The sequence below is a fragment of the Cydia strobilella genome, chromosome 6 (genome assembly GCF_947568885.1).
Source record: "Cydia strobilella chromosome 6, ilCydStro3.1, whole genome shotgun sequence".
Lineage (NCBI taxonomy): Eukaryota > Metazoa > Arthropoda > Insecta > Lepidoptera > Tortricidae > Cydia > Cydia strobilella.
Window position 1 is genome coordinate 12,067,201 of NC_086046.1, and position 22,275 is coordinate 12,089,475.

The following is a 22,275-nucleotide window of genomic DNA, read 5'->3' on the forward strand; positions in this document are numbered from 1 at the left end:
GGGGTCGGCACAACATGTTTTTCTCTTCCATTCTCCTCTATCTTTCGACACCTCAGCACTCACTCCTTTCTTTCTCATATCCTCTTTCACAAAATCCATCCATCGCTTTTTGGGTCTACCATTCGCTCTCCGTCCATCAACATTCATCCCTAACATTATTTTGCCTATATGGCATTCATCCCTCCTCATCACATGCCCATACCACGCTAACCTACTACTTCTTATCTTCTCCGTTACTGGTGCTACTTTCAAACTTCCCCTAATATACTCATTCTTAATCCGATCCTTTCTCGTCACTCCACACATCCATCTCAACATTCTCATTTCCGCTGCGTCACTTTCGTCGCCCAGCATTCTGATCCATACATTACAACAGGTCTCACGATCGTCCTGTAAATTTTCCCCTTAAGTTTAAGAGGCATTCGTGGATCGCAAGTAGGGCTCCCGGTATCCGTGTTACACGCCGAAACGAATACCCGTGTTCTTAAGCCCGGCGGTACTAAGAACCCGGTTTACACGGAACCGCCGGGATTCGAAAACGTTTCGAAGGAACGTTCCCAAGAAACGTATCTCAGACACGTATCTCCGTTTACACGGGTACTTAAGACCGTTCCGAACGGGTCCGAATTCTCCGAACCAGTTTGAGCCAATGTACAATAGTAACAAGGTCCACTTTCCACTATTATTATGTTGACTTCAGATGAATTCGTTTGTCGTACGATTTTTAAAGTGAAACTTTTATTCTATCGCCCCCATTTATTAAGTTAACATTAAAACCGCGATTTTAATACCGTAATTCGAATTAATTTCCGAATTTTTTTAGTTAAATACCTACAATCCGAAAAAAGTTTCACTTGCATCGTGGTTTCATAAAACCGCACAATTACTTTTTTTTAAATTGTTTTTAACCGTATTGATAAAACATAGGTACTGAGCCATCTTCCTGTGTTTAATAGTAGGTATACATAATTTTTATTTTAAACTAATATATTTCATTTAATAAAACCGATTGCTTCTAAGCTAATTACATAAATTTGATATCGATCATAGTTTTTTTTATAATTACATAATGGTATAGTATTTTCGTTAATAATAGGTGTGCAGACAGAATACAATATTAATTAAAAATAACAGTTTAATGATTTCGTGGTTATTTTTATCTCGGGTCTATTACTGCTTTGCGAAAACAACAAACCTGCCAACGGCGCAAAAAACTTAGGACCACAAAAAAGGGATTATCGAGTAATCATGCTCAAATGAAAGGCAGAATTTAACCCAAGAACCATAAAACCCATACTACCTTGGATAACTTGCGATAATATTGCTATTTACATTAAGATAGATCTTTAAATTGGTAATCATTCATAATTCACTTTGGTCACTTTCTCACTAGAGTTCAGGTAATAAACTTAAATGCGCACGTTGCCGACCGGTGGTCCATCCATCCATTGTTTTCCAATATCCTTTTGTTTATCATCGTCGAAAACATGTAGGTTCCCAAACTATTATCACAAGTGTCACCGACAATTATAAGCTTTATGTCGTTGTAATAAGGTCAAAACATCTGCACAAGAAAATGTTTTCCATTGTTTTGTAGCCGCACCCCACTAAAAAGCGTTTTACTATGGTAAGAGGTACCTAGAGCAAAAACAATTAGAATTTATTGAGAAGGTGCAATTTTATCAAATTGATTTAAAGTGTTTATTAATAACTAGCGACCCGCCCCGGCTTCGCATGGAGAGTCAAGCATAATAAAATACATTCTGTAACAAGTATTCACTTCGGAAGCCTAATAATACTAAGACTTCACTATCCATCAGTCTGTCACCACTCACTAGGCTTTATCTCATGAACCGTGATATCTAGACAGATTTTTTAAATAGGTACTAGCAGGTTTTTTTTACTATATTGGTAACCTGCAACGTAAAAAAAGTAGCTATTTAAAGTGCTATATAAAATACTACTTTGATAAGAAGCGTGAATACTCGTATATAATACCTATTGCAAGCAAAAACTACCTGCTCAAGAAAGGGTTTTCTAAACCGTTCATTGAATTTCGACTCTATGACCCACGGAATAAGGTTAAATATGACAAAAACTCGTCATGAATCTTTTGTCTATTCATTTGTAGCTGGCGTTCGTTCCTTCGCTACTATCGTCAAGGACGTGTCCGGAGCCACGGATAAATAAGATACGTTTCTTCGAATACCCGTTTATCCGTGTACACGGGTCTTAACTACACGTTTCTTAATTAAACGTGCGGAACGGGCCAGAAAACCGTTTACGTATTATTCGGGTATTCGAAACGTGTAAACGAAACACGGATTCGACCGCGAGCCCTAATCGCAAGTTGTTCCAGAGACCTGTCGCCATTATATCCATCCCGCATTTATTTTATTTTTCACGTCACGGTCGATGCGTCCGTCACTCTGGATCAATGACCCAAGGTACCGGAAGTCGGAGCAGACTGGTAGGGATACACCATCTAAGGCAATATGGGAAAAACTGGATAGACCACCGAAATTGCAGAACATGTGCTCCGTTTTGGTTCTGCTTATTTTCAGTCCCACACTTTTCAGCTTTTCTTGCCATTTTACCAGCCTGCTCTGGACCTCAAGAGCATTGTCATCGGCAAACAGCATACACCAGGGTGCCTCCTCCTGTATGTTCGATGTCAGAGCATCCATAACCAGGAGGAACAAATACGGACTTAAAGCCGATCCCTGGTGGAAAACCTTTACAAATTATACATGTAAATTGCGCCTCCGCTTCCTCTTGAATCACTTTAGCTATTTAAAAAAAACGCATCAAAATCCGTTGCGTAGTTTTAAAGATCTAAGCACACATAGGGACAGACAGCGGAAGCGACTTTGTTTTATACTATGTAATGATTTGTAAAGGTTTTATGTAAATTAGTTGAACTACCCGTGCGAAGCCGGAGCGGGTCGCTAGTAATTTTATAAAACAACATATTTTAGACAATTGGTACCTATCGGATCTTTAACCAAATTTTATTAATCATTTCATTCCTGTAACCAACTATTAGAAATACTTCTATTAGATCACGATACGATACCGTTCACTTTATATTGTTTACGGTTTTTCTGTCTAGTGTAAAATAGTTATTTGTTATACAAGGGTGCAAAGTTGCACACGAGAAGTAAAATACATTTGCACCCGTGTGTAACACAAAACTTTTCACCTCACTATAGCGAGGATAGTGCAACATCCACAGAAGTTGGATCATATTCACCACTGGAATCACTCGTTTTTTTACAATATTATAACAAAAAATTCTGGAAATTCTGTATTTTTACGCGAGAAGATTTTAAGTAAAAAATTTGTTGACAATGTTGACATTTCTGACGTATGAAATTTTAATGATGCGTTTTGAAATTGCATCGACTTAACTTGTGCGTTCAGAATTATATTTAACATAATTATTAAAAAACAAACGTTTCTTATGGAATTTTAAGGTTTATGACTTAAAATCATTAAATAAAGCTAAATCTGGTATTTTTTATTAGATTCTCAAACCATTTATTTAATGATAATTAATATCGAACGAACCATTATTATGAGCGTTTTACGTTTTGTTATCTGTCAAGCTACTTAAACACGCTCCATCCAAGGTCAAATTACTTTCCCCACTAGTGGATAAAATGCGTTTTTTCAAGCTTGTCTTAAAGGATAAAAGACAACTTTCCGAGCTAGTGAGGGGAAAAATACATTTTCCGATTTTATCTTAATCGGGCCGTAAGAAATTTAGAAAAATAATTTATTTATTTATGGAAAAACTGCGAAAACGATAAAACTATAATAAGACACGTGATTTAAAATGAACCTGATGAACCTACAACGAAACGAATTTTCGGTCGCAATGCCCGAGGGTGCTTTATCAACTTTTTAATACCCGCAGCAAAGCTCTGTAAAAAAACCGGACAAGTGCGAGTCCGACTCGGGCACCGAGCGTTCCGTACTTTTTTAGTATTTGTTGTTATAGCGGCAACAGAAATACATCATCTGTGAAAATTTCCACTCTCTAGCTATCACGGTTAATGAGATACAGCCTGGTGACAGACAGACAGACGGACAGACGGACAGCGGAGTCTTAGTAATAGGGTCCCGTTTTTACCCTTTGGGTACGGAACCCTAAAAAAGGATCCGGTTTTAACTTCCGACCTGAGGCAAATTTTGCAGATTTGCGCATAATTTCACAAAATAAAATTTTACAAAGTCTTCCCTTGACACCATGTTGGTTTAAACTAGTCAACCCTCAAATTGGCACTGGCTTCATTTCTTGACCTAAAGGAGGGTGTGAAATATATTAATAACAGAAACATAAAATGTTATTTTATGCGTACCTAGGTATACTTACAGATTATATCTAGTATCATCGGTATAAAGTAATAATAACTTAGTTAATATCTTTTACAGGTCTGTATCATATTTAATTAAGAAATAAAAAATATCCTATTAAACCTCTAAAATGTCAGATGGAGGCTGTATAATGAGCTTCCAAGTTACGGATTTATTCGCTTTAAATATTTTTATGAAAGCTTTTACAATTAGCGCTATTTTAATCTTATAAAAGCCTTTTAAAGCGTTACTTCAAACCTTTAGTCACTAGGTTACTACGGATAGCTAATCGTTGGACAGCGTAGATGGGATGTTCATTTGTTCAGGCCGGGCTTATGTTAGGGGAGCTGGGGAATTCACCCGCCTCTGAATAACTTATCAGTGTGAGATCAAACAAATCAACGATATAGCGCGTCACCAGAGTTGTCGTGGATCGAAGTACCATTAAGGCCTCGCCTGGCCACGTGCCAGAGTTTCGGTATTATTAGTTCGTCGACAACGTCTGAGTTAATCAAGCTCAAATAAGATCAATATTTCCCGTAGGTGATGGTGCAGGGCCGCCGTGCGCCGGTGTCTGTCACCCAGGATTACCGACCAGAACCGACAACGATGTACGACGCCCGTTCCAAACTTCAATTTACGTCTTAACCTAATTATGTCGAGGACCGACACGTAAACAAATTAATCTTTCGTAATTGATTTAGCCGCCAAAAAGGAGTAGGTATATTGGCAGTTTATAATCCAATTTCAAAACACTGTTTTTAATTATACAGTAACTGTAGATATAAATATGAATAATATGATCAAATGTGAATTCCTATCGTCCGAATTCGGATATCCGTAAATACGTTTGTTTGACCTGGGGCCTATTTCTCGGACCAGGGGCCTATTTCTCAGACGGTACCTATTAGACTAATGGGTATTATTAGTCCACGAACGAATGGGTATTGGGTATGGGTATTGTTAGTATGGGTTGCCATGACAACACACTAATAATATTAGACTAATATCATTCGAGAAATGGGGCCCCATATTAGGCTTTTATTAGTGGGTTGTCATGGAAACCCATACGATTTGACAGTTTGTGCACTAATAATATTAGTCTAATACAGTTCGAGAAATGGGCTCCTGATTGTTATTAGTATTATGCTCAAAGATATGTGTAAATCGGTCACTTGTAAAATTCTACATACATAAGACACGTAGTCAGTACACTATAGGTATATTCGACGCGTTCAATGGCGATGGCGCTTTATTAATAAATCTGTCATACTATCACGATTCACGATATGCAAATATTCATTAATGTGAAGGCATTGATAAATCAATTATACATACATACATACATATAATCACACCTATTTCCCGGAGGGGTAGGCAGAGACCACGGATTTCCACTTGCTACGATCCTGACATACCTCTTTCGCTTCCTTCACTTTCATAACATTCCTCATACACGCTCGCCGGTTTAGGGTGCTCTTGACCTGGCCTTTCTTCAGGATTTCCCCGATCTGATCAGAGAAAGTCCGCCGAGGTCTGCCCCTTCCAACTCCCGTTTCTACCTCTCCCTCTCTTTGTTAGCCTTATTTCACTCATTCTTTCCACGTGTCCAAACCATCTCAACATACCTTTCTCAATTTTTGTCACTACATCTTCGCTCAGTCCACACTTTTCCCTTATCACACTGTTCCTAATTCTATCTTGTAATCTCACACCACACACACTTCTCAACGCTCTCATTTCCACTGCATTCACTTGGCTCTGATGCCTCTTCTGCCATACCTAACTTTCGCTACCATACATAAGTGTAGGCACCAGCACCCCTCTATGCACAGCCAAACGTGCCTTTTGCGACACCTTCTGGCTGCTCATAAAAGCGTTAAGTGCCCCATTTACGCGATTTCCAGCACTCGCTCTCCTTTCAATATCTTTATCATGCTTACCGTCCCTAGTAAATAATGTTCCCAGATACACAAACTCTTTCACTTGTTCTACTCGTTCTTGACCAATCAAAATTTCACAGTTTGTCATATATTCCTCCTTTTCAAATACCATAACTTTCGTCTTACTTACATTTATTTTCATTCCTTTCCTTTCAAAAGATCCATGCATTCTAGTTACCATCTCCTGCAACTCTTCATCCGATGACGCTAGCAATACCAGGTCATCAGCGTAAAGAAGACATTTGACGGGTAACCCACTCATTCTCAGCCCACATTCATCATTTCTCAAATCATGCAAACTACTGTCCATGAACAGATTAAACAGCCACGGTGACTACACATCCCTGCCTAATACCCTTTTCGATGCTAAACCACTCAGTGTACGACCCGTTTACTCTCACACAAGCACTGGAATCCTCAAAGAGCGATTTCAGTGCCTGAATGAGACGGCCGCTCAATCCATACACCGACAGTACCGACCAAAGTTCATTTCTCACCACTCTGTCATAAGCCTTTTCCAAATCCACGAAAGCGCAATAGTCCTTCTGACCTTTGGCCAAATACTTTTCGGCTATGCATCGCAAGGAAAATACTTGATCCGTACATCCCATACCCTTTCGGAATCCCGCTTGTGCATCCCATACTTTCTCATCGGTTTCTTTCACTACTCTTTCAATCAATATCTTTGCATACAATTTGCCGACGACGCTGAGTAAGCTAATGCCTCTGTAGTTTTTGCAATCCAGTTGTGATCCCTTTCCTTTGTAAAGAGGTACAATGACGGCCTTGCACCAGGCCCTGGGCACTTGACCGGTTCTGAAGCACATATTGAAAAGGCGGTACAACTGACTTGCTACAATGCCTTGTCCAGCTTTCAGCATCTCGACAGAAACTCTATCATACCCTGCAGCCTTCCCTGATTTCATTCCTTTTAACGCTTTCACAATTTCATCCATGCTAATACTATCTTCGTTCTCCGACACGTTTTCAATGCTTTCATTCAACTCCGAAATTGACGTGCTTACCTCCTCTTTATCAAACAAACTTTCAAAATACTCTTTCCATCTTTCTAAGATGCATTCTTCCTCATTCACTAATCTTCCATTCTTGTCTTTTATTGAATTTAGCTCAGAATTCTGGGTGTTACCCCTGGCTAAACGAACGGACTTCCAGAAAAACTTTATATTTGTTTGGAAATCTTGAGAGAGCCTTTCTTCCATTTTATCTTTCTGTTCGTCTTTCTTTCTGTATACTAATTCCTTTACTAACACTTTCATTCTTCTATAATCCTTTTTCGCTTCACTGACTTCGTCAAATGAAGCCGTGTGATTTCTTCTTTGGTTAGCTCCTGTGGCTAACCAATCCAACCACAACTTTTTCTTCTTACACAGTGCTTCTTGCAATTCTTTATCCCTCCAAACATTCTTCTCCTTTTTTCCTTTGTGCCTCTTCCTTACTCCACATACTTCACTTGCCACACTTACTACTTTATTTTTAAACCTATTCCACAATTGTTCAGTCTCACTAATCTCATCCATACCATTGAATTCGGTTTTTAATCTACTCCTATACTCATCATTTACTCCTTCTTCTTGCAAATTCTCCACTTTTATTCTTTTTAAATCGGCAGTAACTGTACGGGGTCGTTGTCTCCATCCTTTAAACAAGCCACTTAATCGGCACAATACCAGGAAGTGGTCAGAATGGATACCCGACCCTCGATACACCCTGGAGTCGATAACATTCTTCCTAATTCTTTCATCCACTATCACAAAGTCAATCATACTTTTCCTAACATTCTCCAAATCATAATATACGATCAATTATATCAATTATATACGATCTAATCCACTTATTCCTATATACCTATCTGTTGTAGTCTACTATCAACGTAATGTACCTACTAAACGATGATGGGGAAGGTAATATAAGCGTATATATACTCATGCATAATTGAGACACCAATACACGTCAGCCCTTCCACAAAGCGCAAGAGGGACTTATTACAAAAGTTATACGCCGCACATTTAATATTCTATACTGGGGCAGAAACGTATCATGTTCATCTTCCAGCAGCATTTATATTATAAGTAAACTGCAATGAATGAAGAATGGGCAAAGGGGATGTTATTCCTTAATAAATATTGTGCTTGGGACATCTTAATGATTTGCAAATTGTATTAGTAGTCCTATTCATGTACACAGTGCTAGTTACTTTCCATACATACTTACTATGTAGCGTGACCATTCGCATGAGAAATTCTGCGTTCCAACAAGAGAAACGCTTAGCTAAGTAGTTAAATTAATGGCATTACCTACCTTCTGTGGCTTTTGTTTTGCCTATTGCAATATTCGTTGAATAAACCTCATTTGACCTTTTTTAACCGACTTCAAAAAAGGAGGTTATCAATTCGACCGTTTTTTTTGTATGTATGTTACCTCAGAACTCCGTCATTTCTGAACCAATTTGGAAAATTATTTTGTTGTTTGATTGTAAACCCCCCCCCCCCCCCTCCCCTTGTCCCTATTAGTTGGTCCCTTTATTGTCAAAACAGTTCTGATGATGGGATCCATGAGGAATCTAAGGAACTTCCTTAAATCTTATAAGCATATATAGTGATTTTAGTATTTTCATCAACAAACGAAGCATTTTCATCCAAAACAGTGCCATTTGATGAAGTGGAACTGCTGATGATGACTGATGATGATAATGCAATGGGGCTCTTTAACAACGCATATTTCACATTTGGCGATTTGTCCTCTTCGTTATGTTTATTAAGCAAGTAAGTTCTGAAGGAACATTTGTATTAAGATCTAGTTCTGATGATGGGTTCCATGAGGTCTAACTCCTCAAATCTTGATAGTTTCAGATCCAGACCTTGAAACTTGATACATACTCGAAGCGCAAAAATGTTTAGTGACATGACAGTTTGGCCAGACAGGAACGAGTCTTACAGAATGATGCACCACACATAAGAAAAACTTGAAATAAAAAAATCTAAAAATGGAAAAATAAAATAAATCTTAAAAAAAAGTAAAACCGACTTCAAAAAGGATACAATAAAATATTATCCCGTTTTAATGCGCTACCAACTGAAACGTTTGAAGTCGGTGCCAAGCCAAATTTTAAAAGCGTCAACACCGTCAAATCGAATGCCAACCCTGGAGTAGTTAGATAGGAAAAAAAGAACCAGTTTTGTAATTGTAATTATCTGGCTTTGCACCGACTTCAAACGTTTCAGTTGCTAGCGCATATAAAACGGGTTTAATATTTTTTCTTTTTTTTTTCTTAACTTTAAACGCTTCGCCTTCTGGTGAATTACGTCGAAGTACGACCGAAAGTAGCCTTGAGGCAGCTTTACATTGTTCTTGAAATAGTATTTAATTAATGTTAATTGCGTGTTCATGAACTAGCTCTGATGGTGCTCTCCTTATTATAATGATTGGTAGAAAGTGTAAAAGCGAGTTCGTTAAAATTTATTTGAATCTAACCGCAGACGTAACGGACTTGTCAACTTATTCCTAGCAGGGAGAAAATACATATACCTCTTCTATTTATTTACGTTTTCGCAACTCCGACGACTAACCTCAGACTCGGCTCAGAGTAATACTATAGTTAGTGGTATAGTTATTTAGGGTCGTCTCGTCGCGCTAATCCCGCGCGGGATCAGAGGGCCTACTGCGAACCACGTTCGACGTGTTGCCTCTCTGTCTTACTTTTAAATTGATACGTAAGTGTGACAGGTATATAGGCAACACGTCGAACGTGGTTCGCGTAAGGCCCTCAGAAACGGAGCCACGCGGATACGTCGCCTAAATCGCATTAGCAATTTCTTATTATGTTTCAATGTAATTACATATTTAAATTAGCCTTCGTAGTAGAGTAGTAATGTAATGCGCATTGTTAAAAATATAATTTTAAAGAACCAATGCCAGCTAATTTGAATCGATTTAATATGTATAAGTAATCCTATAAATAGATTAAATTAAACCATACATACAATTAGCCTACTGTATGTATAAAATAGTCGTAGTTCGTAGTACATATGCAAAGGAACTGAGTGCTCTGGGAAAAGAAATCGCGTTAATGAACGGTGCCGTGCCGTGCCGGCGACCCATAAAACGGGCTACAGGGCGCTGTTTCAATGAGATCGCTTCCGCGACTCGAGTGCATGTTGACTCGCGATGCACCCCGTTTTTTGTGGTTAAATATAAATCTGCGTGAGTATTTCGCTATACGTAGGTAGATGTTGTTGCTTAACTGTAATTATTCTTAGGATTACACGCGAATATTGTAGCTGTCTAGTCAACTAATGAGGTTGCGGCAACGATGTTAACAAGGGGATTGAAACATCGACAAAAGCCGTAAAGGAGGTAAAGTGCTTTATTTTTTTCTAACATACCGCTAACTCTTTAGGCACGTCTTTGTAATTTTGCTAGTCATGTTAACATGAAATATGTATCACCATTACCCGTATTCCACCATTTTGACGCACGATACTGACTTTTCTTGTGAAAACCCCAATAATTATGTTAGCAGGTATGCACAGTCGTCTACAGTGGGTTCATATACTGGGGTGTCCCGGAAGTAAAGAGACAAATTTATTTTCAAAATATGTAATTTAAGGTAAACATTAAAAGTAATGATTTTGGTTGAAAGTAGTCACCAAGTTATTTAAATTATTAGATTGATACCGAATTTGCTCCCACGACAACTTAAAACTAATCTCACCCGTTTCTTCATAGTCTTATTATTATATATAATAATTTGTCTAGCTTTTACTTGAAGAAATAGTTTTACTATATCCTTTTTAGTATGAGACTCGTAAAATAAAGGCCAATCTGAATAATCCTATTAGCAAGTGCTTCATATTATGATCATTCATTTTGAAAAACTAATATGCAATAACGAAATTCCCGCTTTTAATGACAGATAACGAAATCGTAGATGCAACGACACCAATACTTTTCTTTTGTTTTAATAAAACTTTCAGCCAGTAAGACTTTGAAAGTTGTCTCTTTACTTCTGGTACAGCCTTTAGTTAATCAACTTAACAGATCATTCATGGAAGCATTGATTACACATACGAGTACAGTATTACAGTACAGGTAATCGTTTTTGTAGGTGTATGTATCTAAATCTTGAACAACGACAAGGGATAACTTGCAAAATGGCTAAACACTTCATGTGGATTTGTGCAAATAATAAATACAAAAGTTATTATATGTACATGAAATATTTTATTTATTTATTTATTTAAGAAACAAACAGTCTTCTATAGTTATACATAACACTGGAATTTTTTTTAAAGCTAGACTTACAGTTTCCTTAAGACGATTCTCGCTGATTTGGCCTTGAGCGTCTCAGCGTCTCTGTACCCGCACCCCGCTCACTGAGATCGTACGTGAATTTCGTCTCGGTGCGGCGACTGCGGCGGAACGAGGTTCAAAGAATAACCTACAGCCCAGAGGCGCGCGGCATTTGGCGCTATACCTCGTATTTGTGTATCTTTTGCAGATATTTTGTTGTTTGAGTATGAGTAGATCATGCGTGTAGAGGTCGTAAATTATAATAAAATATATTCCCTTATGCATTATACTTTACAAGCCTCAATTAGTTAATTTGTGTTTTATCTGTTTCTTACAAATAAATACCTAAGTCAAATCGACGGATTAAGATTTATAGCTAAAGCTTGGTATGTACTAAATTGAGGCGTACAGTGCGTTTATTTATACAGTTTTTTTTATCCGTAATAAATAAATATAAATAATGCCATTAATAGTTAACTTATAAAATTAAAGTACCTACTAGCTTCATATACTACTACAAATGTGTTATTTTTCGAAATTCTAAGTTTTTTCAATCATTACGTGGGAATATCATCATTATTAGGGTTCCGTACCTCAAAAGGAAAAAACGGAACCCTTATAGGATCACTCGTGCGTCTGTCTGTCTGTCTGTCCGTCTGTCACAGTCTATTTTCTCGGAAACGACTGAACCAATTAAGTTGAAATTTGGTGTATATATGTAAGTTTGTGACCCAAAGACTGACATGTAACGTAAACAAATTAATTTTAAACCTACAATAAACTTAATAGTAAGTTTTTCCGTAAATAAAAATACGATAGGCCGTTTTGCTAGTTCTTAATCGATTAAAATTATTTTTAAACTACAAAAACAATGTTTTTTAACAGGTACTATTCATACATACAACGTTATAGGTAATAGGTAGCTTATGATCTATTATTTATTGTTTCGAGATGGAATGGAACATTATTCAAAACGTAAAACTTGAATGACATTATAATATGTCGGTTAGAAAACATTTATTTATTTATTTCAAATGAAGTTTTCTCAAACATACGTATATTATAGTATAATATATGCGGATATTATCATTACATTCATTGTAATAGACCGCAAAATACCGTGTTGCGCTCGCTAATGCGCGTCGCAACCAAATCAGCGCTCTGCAGTTATTTATTCTTTGGCCACAATAACTCCGATATTATAGCACTTTGCTTGTGCATAAGCGTACATAGTGCAAGGAAGGCACGGAGCGACGAGCGACACAGCCTCCTCGTCTCAAAGCTGGCACACGACTGCCGGCCACGCCATTTTCAGGCTGCATACGCATGAAATGTGGAAAAACGTTCGATTTCTTAAGAAAATATTTTTTGATTAAGAAAAGCTATGTTGCATTTGTAGAACCTGTTAAAACATTTTTGTTAGTTTAAAAATAATTTTAATCGATTAAGCCGTTTAGAAGTTATAAGCAAAGTTAGCCGCAAAACGGCCTGTCGTGTTATTTTTTTTTCGGTGAAACTACAAATTTCAGGAAGAAAGTCAAATGTTGCGATTGTTGTCCATAGAGTGTTGATGCATATATATTTTTTTCATAATTTTTGGTTGACTCATTTAGAAGTTATAAGCTCTAAAAAGTAACCGTTTTTAGCCAAAAACTGCGCGAAGCGCCTTAATGAAAATATTTTAACATCATGTTTAATAAAGTTTCTTAACATTAACATATCAGACTAAATAATTAATAAAAATGCAGCAATTGTCGATGTCTTGTTAAATTAATCCGTAACAGGTTTAGCTTGTGCCTTAATTGTAATTAGCGAACCTCACCTAAACAATAAACGGAAACGCGACCCGAAACTGAATCCCATTTACCCGGAAAACATTATGTATTCGATATTTTGTTACGAAGCTCGGAGCCGTTTAAAGTGGGCTGCGCTGGGTCACGGCTTTCATGGATCATCCAGTTGATTAGGGGGCTGTAACTTCATCCGTCTCTCTTATACTTTTGCGTCACAGCTTTTTTAAAACCTGGTGATATTTCTTACTCATTCAACAATTACGAGAATGCCTTGAAAATGAAAAAAAAAAAACATGTTCGTGACGTCATCTAAAGTAATAATTTCGCTTCTGCCTACAAAACCTGATTATTTGACATGATACCTTACACTTTAAAATCAGTTGAGCCGGTTGCACTGCATGGCATGTCATAGAAACACACGTACAAATATACATTCACATTACACCCCTTCCTTCCGCGTCAGCCTGGTAAATATAGAACACAATTATTGTGTTGCAACTTGCAACCGGCAAGTTATCTGTAGCGTGATAGCGAGCTTAAAAGGCTTCCAAGACCCTCGTAACTCCGGCGTTGATTGGTGAACTCTTTTTACGCATCCTCTGAACCATTTATTGCTACTTATAACAACGTCATGCCTCGCGGCACTCAGGAAAACTCATTTTGTTCTGGCTGTTCATATGGAGCAAAGCAAACATTACAATACAAATATTAACGCTAGAACAAATATAATTGTATATTATGTGCCCGACTCCGTAAACGACAAAAAAAAAAAAAAGTTTATTCAAAGATCTTACTTACAACTAAATACATATTTTCTTCTGCCAAACCACAGTGGTTTAACACCACAAGTTAAGCCAGAATAATAATTCGACTTAGGACGAATAAAATGTTCGGCTGCGTGTGCGTGACCAGTGATAAATTATTACGGGCGGGGGTTAACAACTTTCTGGTCACTCAGTAATTTCCCTACGAATCCTAGTGGATCCCCAAAAATCCAGGGTATTACTGTAAATATTCATGTAGATATTTTTGTCATTTTAGAGACTATTTTCATAGGTTGCTGTTTATATAGAATCTGTACAAAGTGTGCTAATTATAAAGCAAACATCGATGCACGACTTTTCTACAAAGTGAGTAGAAGTGAAATGGAAAATTCGGCTACATTTTATTCATATTTGAGCAGTTATATGCAGTCTGGCAAAAAAGAGTAGAAATTAAAAATTGGCAACACTGTAGTGTCGTCCCGTTTTTCTTAGATTGATTTGAAAGGGACGACACTACAGTGTTGCTACTTTTTAATTTCTACTCTTTTTTGCCAGACTGTAATATGAGTTTTGAATGATTCACGATTAGTTTCACTAGACTTATATATATATTTTTTATAGCACGTCGGTGGCAATCAAGCATACGGCCCGCCTGATGGTAAGCAGTTACCGTAGCCTATAGGCGCCTGCAACACCAGAGATATTACACGCGCGTTGCCGACCCTTTAAGGGAAAAAACCTGTACACTCCTTTTTTGAAGAACCCCATACTGTAGCCCCTCGGGAAAACCTCGACAGACCTGTTTTCGAGCTCCAAACAATACAAAAGGTAATCACGGTCTATATCCCGGTCAATATAAGTGTAGTGAGACTGTAATATTTCTTTATTGAGTATTATTTGCACGTCTCTGAGTAACGACGTATGTGGGAATATCTATTACATACATCGTAGCGCTAAGACGGTCGGGTGATAGATGGATCCATCTTAATACGAAGAAACCGATGGATTTATAATGTTGATAAATTTGTACCTATGCATAGTCAGGTCCTATATTTTGGTATAGAGTAATAAACTTTTTTAGACATACACTTCTATGTATATGTAAAATTAAATTAGATAATGTTGTTTACAATAGTACCCATGCACCGAGGTTACTCCTGTATCGTTGAGAAACTAGTTGCCTATTTATAAGTACGAGTTTTTTCGTGAAAACTACGTTAAGAACTGTTATTCTGAATTTTGGTTATTTTGCATTACAGCTTAAATAAGGCGGTTTCCGACAGCAATCACTAAAATCGGCCAAGAGCTTGTCGGGCCATCCTGAGTGTAGGGTTCCGTAGTTACCCTTCCGTCACAATGGGCTAAACTGAAGCTATTAAAAATACGACCGGTCTAGCCTAGTGGGTAGTGACCCTGCCTGTGAAGCCGATGGTCCTGGGTTCGAATCCCGGTAAGGGCATTTATTTGTGTGATGAACACAGATATTTGTTCCTGAGTCATGGATGTTTTCTATACATATATTTAAGTATTTGTATAAGTATTATATATATCGGTGTCTGAGGAGTACCCACAACACAAGCCTTCTTGAGCTTACCGTGGGACTTAGTCAACTTGTGTAAGAATGTCCCTATAATATTTATATTATATTATTTATATTAGTATAGAAGATTGTTAACAAAGAGATGAAATGATGCTTGGTGCATTTCACCCGAGTTCAACAATTTACTTTTCATATCGAATACGAGGAAACTAAAAAGACACGGCAAATTTGCGTCATCAGTACTTAATTAAAGTAATAGACGTATGGCCATGATTTTAACTTTCAATTGGAGACTTTGCATGTCTGGTCATAATAATCCATAGGTATAAAAAATAGGTTATAAAAAAAATAGGTATAGGTTATAAAAAAAACACATAATTTAGGAAACTGTAGGCAAACATTCAGCCAATGAAACTGTTTCAGAGAAATTAAATAACAATTAAATGAGTTAAATTAAAGCAATAGTTATCTTACATTTTACTTTATGAATAATGCCAAATAATTTTAAAAACCCGTTTAATGTCGTAACATCTTTGGCTGTACGTGTTTTTAATATGAAGGGGAGACTTTTTGCGATAACTCAAAAACGGTTAAACTGATCATGTTCTGCCGGGCTAGCACATGATTGGCGCGAGAGTATCTCGCTGCGACATAGACTACCCGTCCCTCTTTAATTCATATAGTTAGTAAAAGACGGGTAGTCTATCTCGTGGCGAGATACTGTCGCGCCAATCATGTGCTCGGCCTACATCTATAGTTTACATTTAATGTCTTTCTTAAGCTCTAATTCTACGATTTTTTCTTTCGGAGCGATTATTTCTGAAAATATTCACTTTATCAAGTGTTTGTTAAAAGACCCCTATTCGTTTTGAAAGACCTATCCAACGATACCCCACACTGTAGAGTTGAACCCTAAAAAGTAGCACTAGCCAAAAAAATCCAACGATAGCAAACGATGAGTTTACCTACAATATGAGTAACAAATTTATTTACGTGAAAATATTCACAATGGCGTATATTAGAATAGATTTAAGTCATAATTCATTGACCTCATTGACTTAATAGTACTCGTAATATACCAGTGCTCGACACTACCCAATAGCTAGCCATACACGCACGGATTTGCCCGTCGGATCTGCCTGAAAGATGTGTCTGGCGGACACATCCGTCAATGTGTAGCGAGAAATAGACACAGATGGACAGCGGACGGGCATCCGGCGGACAAATCTGTGTCTATTTCTCGCCACACATTGACGGATGCGTCCGCCAGACACATCTTTCAGGCAGATCCGACGGGCAAATCCGTGCGTGTATGGCTAGCTAATTACTTGGCACCTTAAATTTTAATTCATAGCAGTTGACATCACCTTTGTCAATTTGTTAGGCCACCAAACGAAGGAAATACAGGGGAAATAATTCGTGTATAAGCAAATTTTGGCATAGTTGTAGGGAAAGGTGTATTAAACAACATACTAAAAGTACAGATTATTTACGTACCAGACTATTTATTGCTATGGGCTACCGTTTACGAGTTATTTACGACAAACTAAAAAAAACTACCTTAGAACAAATTGTTAGTAACGTTCCCACTTTAATATATTTTAAAATATTGTTCCTAGCGAAAAAGTGTACTGATCTATCTTTTTGTAGAAAATTTTTATGTAGATTACTTATGTAGTAGAAGATTTTTTGCTACGGGCCACCATTTAAGAGTTATTTACGAAACACTATAAAAAGGGGACCCCCCGTTAGCTTCGGGTACTTTTACTATGTTGTTTATAATACACCATTCCCTACAATACAACTATGCCAAAATTGGCTTATACACGAATTATTTCCCCCGATTTGGTCTTCGTGTGGTGGCCTATGTAAACAGCTGGCGAATTTGAGGACCTTGATCTATTTGGTTTATCTTGGTTAATCCTATATAAATGCACCATTTACATATAATGAAGCTCATGTTCCATAGGTTATTGATTTGTGTAATTCGTTGAACGACGGCAATGCTGGGGCGGCGGGCGGAGCTGCGAATTATTGATGATCGAATCCAAACCGATTCAGCGAGGTGTCAGACCCCGCCGTCACCGCACCCCAAGCACAATACAATATTTTTACAATCCACCCCCACTTGGAATACAATGGAATCCTTTTAAACCCCTTTATTTTACGATTTGAAGACTTCGATTGACGCCACTAAAATGTCTACACAGATAAAGCATTCAATAGTCATTGTCGTCATTGAGTCTCCACTAAAACATTTCTCAGGTAAGTACCTCTAAAAATTTAGGCTTTTAGTCATAGTACACTGATTTTCAGTAAAATTTGAAGCAGTTGAAAACCGCTAATAATATTAAGTTTGGAAAAATCTGTATTTCATGATTACTTATTCCTCAATTAGTTTTATTTCATGATTACTTATACCTTTCAACATCGATTTTGTAAAAAGTGGACATTAGCCAAAGTCAAGTCAGTAGTGAAATTTATAAAAAGAAACGAGCACTATCAAAAGGGATATTGGCTTGAGATTGACAAATGGAATAAGAAGCTTGCGAGGGGCTGTCAAGCGGGCAGCGCCCGGAAGGGAGCTATTCCAGCTAGTTACGACCGAGTACTAAACGACCGCCTCTATTGTCGCACACATGTCGGCCTGCCAATGTACACTTACTTGTAGCTTTCTATCAGTCCAGACTCCATTGTAATGAGAACTTGCCTTGATTGTTGGTAAGTACCAATGGCTACTTTACTCAGATTAGTCTACTTAAGAAGGAAACTTCTTTTTAGGTGCAGGACAAGCAAATATTTATTATTATTAGTATTTTAGGACGAATTTGTAGAAGAGCTATACATAATTTATGGTGGGTCAATTGGGCCTCTAAAAGAAATAAAAATATATATTTCCGTCCTACAAATTCATCTATAGATTCCTACAAATTCGTCCTAAAATACAAAACCATCCAATATTCAGAAACAATTTATGCACAAATAAATATTTGCTTGTCCTCCGTTATTTAAGCTGAAGACCGCCAGCTTGGCGGGACAGCTAGTGAGCCTAGCTGGTAGTGACCAGCTAGGCTAATTTCGTCGTTTCTTAGTAAAGTTTTGAATAGTTATACTCAGGCATATCGATCTAACACATTTCGAACAAGAGTTTAGACTCCTTACAACTATAACTTTAAGTTAGCGACGTCGTTATTTTCGCAAGTAGGAAAATTATTGTTGATTAAATTATTTGCAAAAACTTCAAAGGTCTGAATCGTCTTAGACGGAAAGTTTTTAATTAAGAACCTACAGGTAAAGCAAAAGAGAAGTTCGCGGGAGTCAGTGATGTTATTGCTACTGCTTAATTAACTGTCGATACAATTAACGATTTTATTTCGTTTATAACTGTAGCGCCTAAGCGCCAGGTAAATTATTCCATCTTTAAGTGCGAGCCTGAATTCTCTACTATCCACCAAACATATACATGTATTACCCGTACATAAATAACTATGAGTACTTAAGGGTAGCTTTAGTTCGATTTTTTGTTGCGAATATTCAAATCATCCATATGCAAAGTCGTGGTAGTCGACACGAGGATGCCTGCCGCCTGCCCGCCGGTAGCTGAGGCTGCGCGCTTCGCTAAGCACTGTAAATACTCCCCCGGTCACGTACCATGCTGCAAACTGTTGAATATTAAAATATTAAATAATATTCCCACAAAGATCCAGCTGAAACTAAGAGGTCCGTGTTCGAGTTGAAAAAATACGGCCTGAAAACAAATCCTTCGCGCGCGAGCGCGAATTGTAAAATATTAAATAATTCCGTCTGGCTCTGAGTGGGGTATTTCAATTCTGCTTCCAATGCAATGTCGTACGTGTTTTTTCGGCATTCGGATTTGCAACACGAAACCAAGTTCTCGTGTAAGCAACTTTGTTTAGAATTCCAAGCACGAAAGATGAAATAGAATAGAACATTGCGCTCCGAAGGCTCTTAATTTGTCTTCGCGATGAAAACTTATTTCCTTTGTAGTTTAGACGTACACGCTATTTCCATATACAAAGCGCCAGTTTGTTCTATTGAAATGTAATAGAGCCTCTGAAAATTAATATTTAAGTGGATTAACCGTTCGCACCAACATCACGTAGGTAGTCTGCTTGCGTCTGCTTGATAGGGCGTAAGTTTTAATATTGCCGGTTGACGGGCCTGTTTGTGTTTACAAAACCCAGCATCTGTTCAGTGACGAGGGAGAGTGCGGGAGGTCAGGCGGGCGGCTGGGGATGGGCAGGGGCTTGCACCTACGCACTCCAGTATAGCCCCATCCCATGTCATTAATCTAACATTGCGCGTTTGAGAACCGCATTCCGCATTCGAATAACGCTGTAATATATGGCAATCAAAAGGTGACTTTTGTCGGTATTGAGTTATTGCTACCAGCATATAGTTTAAAACATGCTCTTTCATATGCAAAAAGATGCGGAACTCTTAAGTTACCAGTACTTACTTTTATATGATTTTTTGAAAATTCACCATGTGTATGTACAGTTTCGAGATATTCGATTTTAAGATTTGAAAATTTAAAAGCAAGTTGTAGTGCGAGCCTGCGAGGTTATGGAGATAGCAGTTTTAAAATGTTCTTTAATCATTATATTCCTAAAATAATGGTGCTACCTATACTAATACTCTTCGCATAAAGGTTTTTGGTTGTGAAATAAGAAGCACTAAAGTGATCCTTTTGTGTGACTTCAGCTTACCTACCCTTTTCATCCGCGTTCATCCTAACCACCGAACTTTTCTTTCTGAAATGTGAAAAATATCTAAAGCGATGAGAATTTTTTTCCAAGAGATTGTGGTGTATTCTCTGATGAGAAACAAAATAAGGAGTCTACTATTTATTTACCTATTATCAGTTTTAGATGCTAACCTCGAATATGTATTTCTACTACTATTCATATATTTACTATTTATATTCATATAATATATCAGAAATCTCATCAATTCAGTATAAATGTAATGTAACTGCTTCGAATAGTTCGAAAATCTGGATATGTGAGCGGTTGAGTCGCATTCTCTATATAGGACATGAAACTTTGATTGCATACTCCAACCGTTCAGCACCCCCACGTTTTACATTTATCTACATTAAATGAAACTTTTAAATAAACTACAAATGATTTAGAGTACAGACTTGTATATTTTGTTCACTAATAGTCGTTGAACTTGTCAATAGCTGTTATCTATGGGTCAATACGCTTCTCTTGAAATTATCAGGAGCTTGAACGCAAGGTCCCTCGGCGGTGACCCTAACTAGCCCCTATCACCATTACATGCATATACATATATACTATTAAATATATATGTACCTTCAAGTATTTATGTATAAATAGTGTATCTCAAGTAAGTATCAATGCTTAGTTTATGAGGTTATAGCAGTTTCAAGTTTCATGTTATATTTAAAACGCGTTTCGACGACTGGTATTGGCTTCGCGGTTCAACTTTTCTCATTAAGCATCAGTGTTTTCGACTGGACTGATTATGAACCTGGGCCTTTTGTAATCGTTCCTAATGAAAATCCAAAAATTATCCAAAGTTGGAAAACACATAATCTTTCCGCGTGTGGATACTGTAGATTAGATACTTAACTTGTACAAACTCTGGGAGGAACGGATTCAGATTTGCAATTTCGTAGTCTTATGGGCAAATATTTTATCTCTTTTATGTGTTCATTTATCATCATAAATTGCTAATACAACTGGCAACAAGTGCCGTTACGGGCTCTTAACTGCTCTACATATGTATGGCAAAACAAAGTACTTCATTATAAAATAAAATACCTATGATCAATAAAGATGTAGTTACGTATTATGTTAAAGTATATATGTATTTCACACTATTGAGTATTGTAGTTGCAATAAAACTTATTACTTATTCATTAAGATATAAGGAGTCTATCTTTTAATCATAAGTAAATATATTTGTTTCGATTGGTAATTTTCTAGCCATTTAGCTGATTCTGATTCAACATCAGTCGACATCAAGCTTCAGGGCTACAATGTTGGGCTCGAAGCGAACACGATGACGCTAACGCACACCACTAAATCCAGAGACTCGTGTCGCCTTCAATTACTTCCAATTGTTCCTGATATAATTACCTAATTGTGAAACGTAGCGTGTCTGTACTGTACTTGTGTAATAAATGGCTTCCACGGGACTGATTAAGATACAGCTTTATCTTATAACAAACCTGCTTACTGTTTTGTTAGTCTAGCCTAGAATATAATGAAATTTAATATAAGTAGTATCAGTGATTAAAACACGCTGTGTATAAAAGACAAGTTATTAATAAGAAGGTAGTTTGATATATTGTAGTATACGTGAAATAATTAGTACAGTTATTTATGTACAGTCAAGGGCAAAGTTTTCATCATTTGTGTTCTAAAAGTTACTGAAATAACTTCATTTTACGGGCGTTAGGATGTCTTTTGCCTAGACAACGATACCAATAAAAATCCATAAAACTCCCGTGAGACTCAAACATATTAAATTATTTTAAAACGGGTCTCTCACGTATTATTAAGTCGAATAGCTCG

At 37.2% G+C, this 22,275-nt stretch overlaps 1 protein-coding gene across 5 annotated transcripts in view; it reads left to right on the top strand.

Moving 5' to 3' along the window:
* LOC134742480 (RNA binding protein fox-1 homolog 1-like) overlaps positions 1 to 22,275 on the top strand; it is an 89,186-nt gene that overhangs the window by 25,851 nt on the left and 41,060 nt on the right. The gene's annotated exons all lie outside the window — the stretch shown is intronic.